Genomic DNA, 6,294 nt, shown 5'->3' on the forward strand with positions numbered 1-6,294 from the left:
AAAGTGGGATCATTTATCTAGAGTAACTCCGTGCAGAGCATTGTAGACATAGAAATTTGCAAAATACATACGGATCTAAATGTGGTAGACCCATTGACTAAACCTCTCTCACAAGCAAAACATGATCACACCTTACTACTCTTTGGGTGTTAATCACATGCCGATGTGAACTAGATTATTGACTCTAGTAAACCCTTTGGGTATTGGTCATATGGCGATGTGAACTATAGAGTGTTAAATCACATGACGATGTGAACTATTGGTGTTAAATCACATGGCGATATGAACTAGATTATTGACTCTAGTGCAAGTGGGAGACTGAAGGAAATATGCCCTAGAGGCAATAATAAAGTTGTTATTTATATTTCCTTATATCATGATAAATGTTTATTATTCATGCTAGAATTGTATTAACCGAAAACTTAGTACATGTGTGAATACATAGACAAGTAGAGTGTCCCTAGTATGCCTCTACTTGACTAGCTCGTTAATCAAAGATGGTTAAGTTTCCTAGCCATAGACATGTGTTGTCATTTGATGAACATGATCACATCATTAGAGAATGATGTGATGGACAACACCCATCCGTTAGCTTAGCACTATGATCGTTTAGTTTGTTGCTATTGCTTTCTTCATGACTTATACATGTTCCTATGACTATGAGAGTATGCAACTCCCGAATACCGGAGGAACACTTAGTGTGCTATCAAACGTCACAACGTAACTGGGTGATTATAAAGATGCTCTACAGGTGTCTCCGATAGTGTTTGTTGAGTTGGCATAGATCAAGATTAGGATTTGTCACTCCGATTATCGGAGAGGTATCTCTGGGCCCTCTCGGTAATGCACATCACTATAAGCCTTGCAAGCAATGTGACTAATGAGTTAGTTGTGGGATGATGCATTACGTAATGAGTAAAGAGACTTGCCGGTAACGATATTGAACTAGGTATGATGATACCGACGATCGAATCTCGGGCAAGTAACAAACCGATGACAAAGGGAACAACGCATGTTGTTATGCGGTTTGACCGATCAAGATCTTTGTAGAATATGTAGGAGCCAATATGAGCATCTAGGTTCCGCTATTGGTTATTGACCGGAGATATGTCTCGGTCATGTCTACATAGTTCTCGAACCCGTAGGGTCCGCACGCTTAACGTTCGATGACGATTTGTATTATGAGTTATGTGATTTGATGACCGAAGTTTGTTCGGAGTCCCGGATGAGATCATGGAAATGACGAGGAGTCTCGAAATGGTCGAGAGGTAAAGATCGATATATTGGAATGCTATATTCGAACATCGGAAAGGTTCCGAGTGATTCGCGTATTTTTCGGAGTACCGGAGAGTTACGGGAATTCGCCGGGGGAATTGGTGGGCCTTAATGGGCCATACGGGAAAGGAGAGAAGGGCCTCAAGGGGTGGCCGTGCCCCCCCCCATGGCAAGTCCGAATTGGACTAGGGAGGGGGCGGCGCCCCCTCTCTTTCCTTCTCCCTCTCCTACTCCTTCCCTCTCTCCCCTCTTGGAAAAGGAAGGGGACTCCAACTAGGATTGGGAATCCTAGTTGGACTCCCCCTATAGGCGCGCCCCTCCTAGGCCGGCCTCCTCCTCCTCCCTCCTTTATATACATGGCCAAGGGGGCACCCCAAGACACACCAATCCTTCTCTTAGCCGTGTCCGGTGCCCCCCTCCATAGTTACACACCTCAGTCATATCGTCGTAGTGCTTAGGCGAAGCCCTGCGCCGGTAACTTCATCATCACCGTCACCACACCGTCGTGCTGATGGAACTCTCCCTCGACCTCAACTGGATCAAGAGCTTGAGGGACGTCATCGAGCTGAACGTGTGCTGAACGCGGAGGTGCCGTACGTTCGGTACTTGGATCGGTTGGATCGCGAAGACATTCGGTTACATCAACCGCGTTACTTAAGGCTTCCGTTTTCTGTCTACGAGGGTACGTGGACACACTCTCCCCGCTCATTGCTATGCTTCTCCTAGATAGATCTTGCGTGATCGTAGGCAAATTTTTGAAATACTACGTTCCCCAACAGGGAGAACGTTGGACCCTGAAACAGGGAAGTGCGTTTGGACGAACCAGCAACTGGAAATACCCGTCATGAAACTTCAGGAGTATATCTCCGCAGCGCAGCAAGGGACATACGTTCCCAACAGAGAGAACGACGAGCTCACAGAGGCCCTCGGGAATCCTGAGCACCCTGGACGGACACGAGGCACGTCAGGCTCTGTTTCATGGAAGGTTGGGTTTCCCGACGGAGGCGGTTACAAAACCCGGGAGAGGAGGAGGAAAGTGGAGCAGGCCCAACTACAGAAGATGCACGCAAGGGTACAAGCGCTAGAGGAACAAGCAGTTCACATAAAGCGACCTGCCGAAGCTACCCCGCCATCTCAACGGAGAAGCAGCGTGGCTTCCACCGAGCTGCTTCAGGAGCCTGACTTCATGATACGTATCCAACGTATCTATAATTTTTGATTGTTCCATGCTATTATATTATCCATCTAGGATGTTTTATATGCTATTTTATATGATTTTTGAGACTAACCTATTAACCTAGAGCCCAGTGCCAGTTTCTGTTTTTTCTTTGTTTTTGAGGTTTACAGAAAAGGAATACCAAACGGAGTCCAATTGACGTGCCAATTTTTGACGATTTTTTATGGACCAAAAGAAGACCCCAGAGCAAAAGAGTTGGGCCAGAAGAGTTCAGGGCCGTCCACGAGGGTGGGGGCGCGCCCACCCCCCCCCCCCCCCCCCGGGCGTGTGGGCCTACCTCGTGGACGACAAGGGCACCTTCTTGACGTGAGACCTACGCCAAAAATTCCTAGAACTATAGAAACCTCCAGAAAATAACCTAGATCGGGAGTTCCGCCGCCGCAAGCCTTTGTAGCCACCAAAAACCAATCGGGGCCCTGTTCCGGCACCCTGCCGGAGGGGGGATCCCTCACCGGTGGCCATCTTCATCATCCCGGCGATCTCCATGACAAGGAGGGAGTAGTTCACCCTCGGGGCTGAGGGTATGTACCAGTAGCTATGTGTTTGATATCTCTCTCTCTCTCTCTCGTGTTCTTGATTTGGCACGGTCTTGATGTATCGCGAGCTTTGCTATTATAGTTGGATCTTATGATGTTTCTCCCCCTCTACTCTCTTGTAATGGATTGAGTTTTCCCTTTGAAGTTATCTTATCGAATTGAGTCTTTAAGGATTTGAGAACACTTGATGTATGTCTTGCGTGGGATACCCGTGGTGACAATGGGGTATTCTATTGATTCACTTGTTGTATGTTTTGGTGATCAACTTCCGGGTTCCGTGACCTTTGGAATCTATGCATAGGGGTTGGCACACGTTTTCGTCTTGACTCTCCGGTAGAAACTTTGGGGCACTCTTTGAAGTTCTATGTGTTGGTTGAATAGATGAATCTGAGATTGTGTGATGCATATCGTATAATCATACCCATGGATACTTGAGGTGACATTGGAGTATCTAGGTGACATTAGGGTTTTGGTTGATTTGTGTCTTAAGGTACCTTAGGCCTTGTTTCCTAGCATTGCAATACTGTTTACGCTCACTTTTATCATTAGTTACCTTGCTATTTTTATAATTTCAGATTACAAATACCCATATCTACCATCCATATTGCACTTGTATCACCATCTCTTCGCTGAACTAGTGCACCTATTAAATTTACCATTGTATTGGGTGTGTTCGGGACACAAGAGACTCTTTGTTATTTGGTTGCAGGGTTGTTTGAGAGAGACCGTCTTCATCCTACGCCTCCCACGGATTGATAAACCTTAGGTCATCCACTTGAGGGAAATTTGCTACTGTCCTACAAACCTCTGCACTTGGAGGCCCAACAACGTCTACAAGAAGAAGGTTGCGTATTAGACATCACTTCACGGCTCCCAGCTACCCCGTGGATGCTATCACGGAGTCTCAAGATTGCCACCTTATGATGCGATGGCAGCACCTCAAGTCAAGGCGGCTGTCGGCTCTATTGCACCTCCTGAACCCGGTGCAACTTTTCACTGCCGGCCGATTCAACAAGGCTATGTGATGGTCGATGAAATAACAGAGGGATTTGAGGAGCTCGAGCTTGACCACCCTACCAGTGAAGGGGAGACTCAGTTGGGTCTTGCTCTGAAGACTCCATGTCTATGGCAGAAGGAGCTCATCAACTTTCGAACTGGACGCCTCCGCCTCCTATTCCTCCTCCGGCGAGTTAGGGCACTCCGCCTCCTCCTCCGCCTCCTCCTCTAGCGAGTGATCCGCCTCCTTCTCCGCCTGCTCCGGCGCGTGGCGGCACTCTGCCTGCTCCGGCGCGTGGCGGCACTCCGCCTCCTTCTCTGCCTCTGCCGGCGTGTCCAAGCAGCCCGCCTCCTCCTCCGCCTCGTCAGCAAGGGCAGAAGAGAGCCGCCGCCGCTCCGGTTGCTCCGGCGCGTCGTAGCACTCCGCCTCGTAAGCAACAAAGGAAGACAGCCGCCGCCGCTCCGGCCGCTCCTGCATCTAGCAGTACAGCCAGAGGCGAGAGGCAATACAGATTCAGTCCATCTCTCAAGCCTCTAGAGAAGTTACCATATGAGATGACCGAGGAGAAAAACGCGAGGATCTGTAAAGCCCAAGTGAAGGACTTTTTTTCAAAGAAAAAACCACCTTCGGAGGAGAAGATAGATCCGGTGAAATTGAAGCGCACTTTGGATGCCCTGAAGCGACCACCACCGCCTCCGCCGGATGACAACCATGTTTGCGCTCTTAAAAAGGCAGCGCAAGAAGCGGGCCAGTCGAGAACTAATTCAAGGACAAAAGGTTACAAGAACGAACAAGTGGGAAAAAATTCCCCAGCTCGGCGAACAGGCGAACCAATCGTGCCCCCCGCTGAAGGTGTCTAGCGATATCGTCGCAAATCTGCCGGGGATGCTGCACGGTACCAATCCTGGTGATTACCTGCCCGACGATGCACATTTTGATATAATGGAGGTGGACGAACACAAATATCGGTACGGGAAGCCTCTCGTCAAACCTGGTCATCCTCCTCTAACAACGACGATACGAAGATTCCATAAGTGGTACACATGGACACCTACAAGTCTGGGAAGAATATTTTGACGCTGAGAGTTAAAGAGGAGCACGACCTTGTTGGAATTGATCTGTTGTCTGTTCCAGTTGAGGAGTTCTTCCAGTTTTTCAATCAAAAGGCCCTCGATAAAATAATCATCACTTGCTACTGTATGTAAGTACTACTTCTGTAATTAAGTCTATATATATAGCTCAACTCTTTCATGGCATGTATATATAATTATCCTCACTATATTATGCAGATTGAAGATCGTTGAATGCAAGAAAAGACAAATCTATGATATTCGGTTCATTAACACAAATCTCATAGATGAATGGACGGTTAAACTTGATGCCAAAGAAGCTGAGGCCAACTTGCTAAAATCGTTGCTTCAAAATCAAAACAAAGATAAAATACTCTTTCCTTAAAACTTCAAGTGAGTGTTATTGTCTTGTGCATATTTGGTTTCCCTTATTACTTGAGGTTATAGTAATGTAATTGATGAGTTATGCATGCGTGCGCAGCTTCCACTTTATTCTCCTAGAGATTAACCTTGATCAGCAACTAGTAACTGTCTTAGACTCAAGACGAAAAGATCCCAAGGAGTATGCGGCCATGACTGAAATGCTCGAGAAGTAAGTTCAATCGATCATTATCGCACAATATCGGCAACTTTGTTCATTTCCTGATATCAAGTAATAATTATTTTCTTTGTCTCACACGGTTTGTAAAGTGTTCACCGCAGAAGCTCCGGGACTGCCGGGGAAGCTGCGATTTACACACCCGAAAGTAAGTACTACTAGCTAGTTCCATGCATCTCCCATTGATTTTAGCTAGTTTCATCAATACCATTTATAATGCTTGATTATCAGTTTGATTGACCTCTATTTCTCGTAAAGTGGTTGTGGCAAGAAGGCGGGAATAATGCATCTCCCATTGATTTTAGCTAGTTTCATCAATACCATTTATAATGCTTGATTATCAGTTTGATTGACGTCTATTTCTCGTAAAGTGGTTGTGGCAGGAAGGCGGGAATAATTTTTGTGGATACTACATTTGCGAGTACATCTACAACGTGACGATCTCTAAGCGGGGCTACTCTAAAGAAGATTATGAAGTGCGTAAGCAATAATATTCACAATTTTATATTATTACCATCATTTGTGTTGAGTTTCATTCATATATATGTATTGACCCCCTTCTTCAAATTAGCTTTGGCAGC

This window comes from Triticum aestivum, chromosome 2D, assembly GCF_018294505.1.
Source record: "Triticum aestivum cultivar Chinese Spring chromosome 2D, IWGSC CS RefSeq v2.1, whole genome shotgun sequence".
In the NCBI taxonomy this organism is placed as follows: domain Eukaryota; kingdom Viridiplantae; phylum Streptophyta; class Magnoliopsida; order Poales; family Poaceae; genus Triticum; species Triticum aestivum.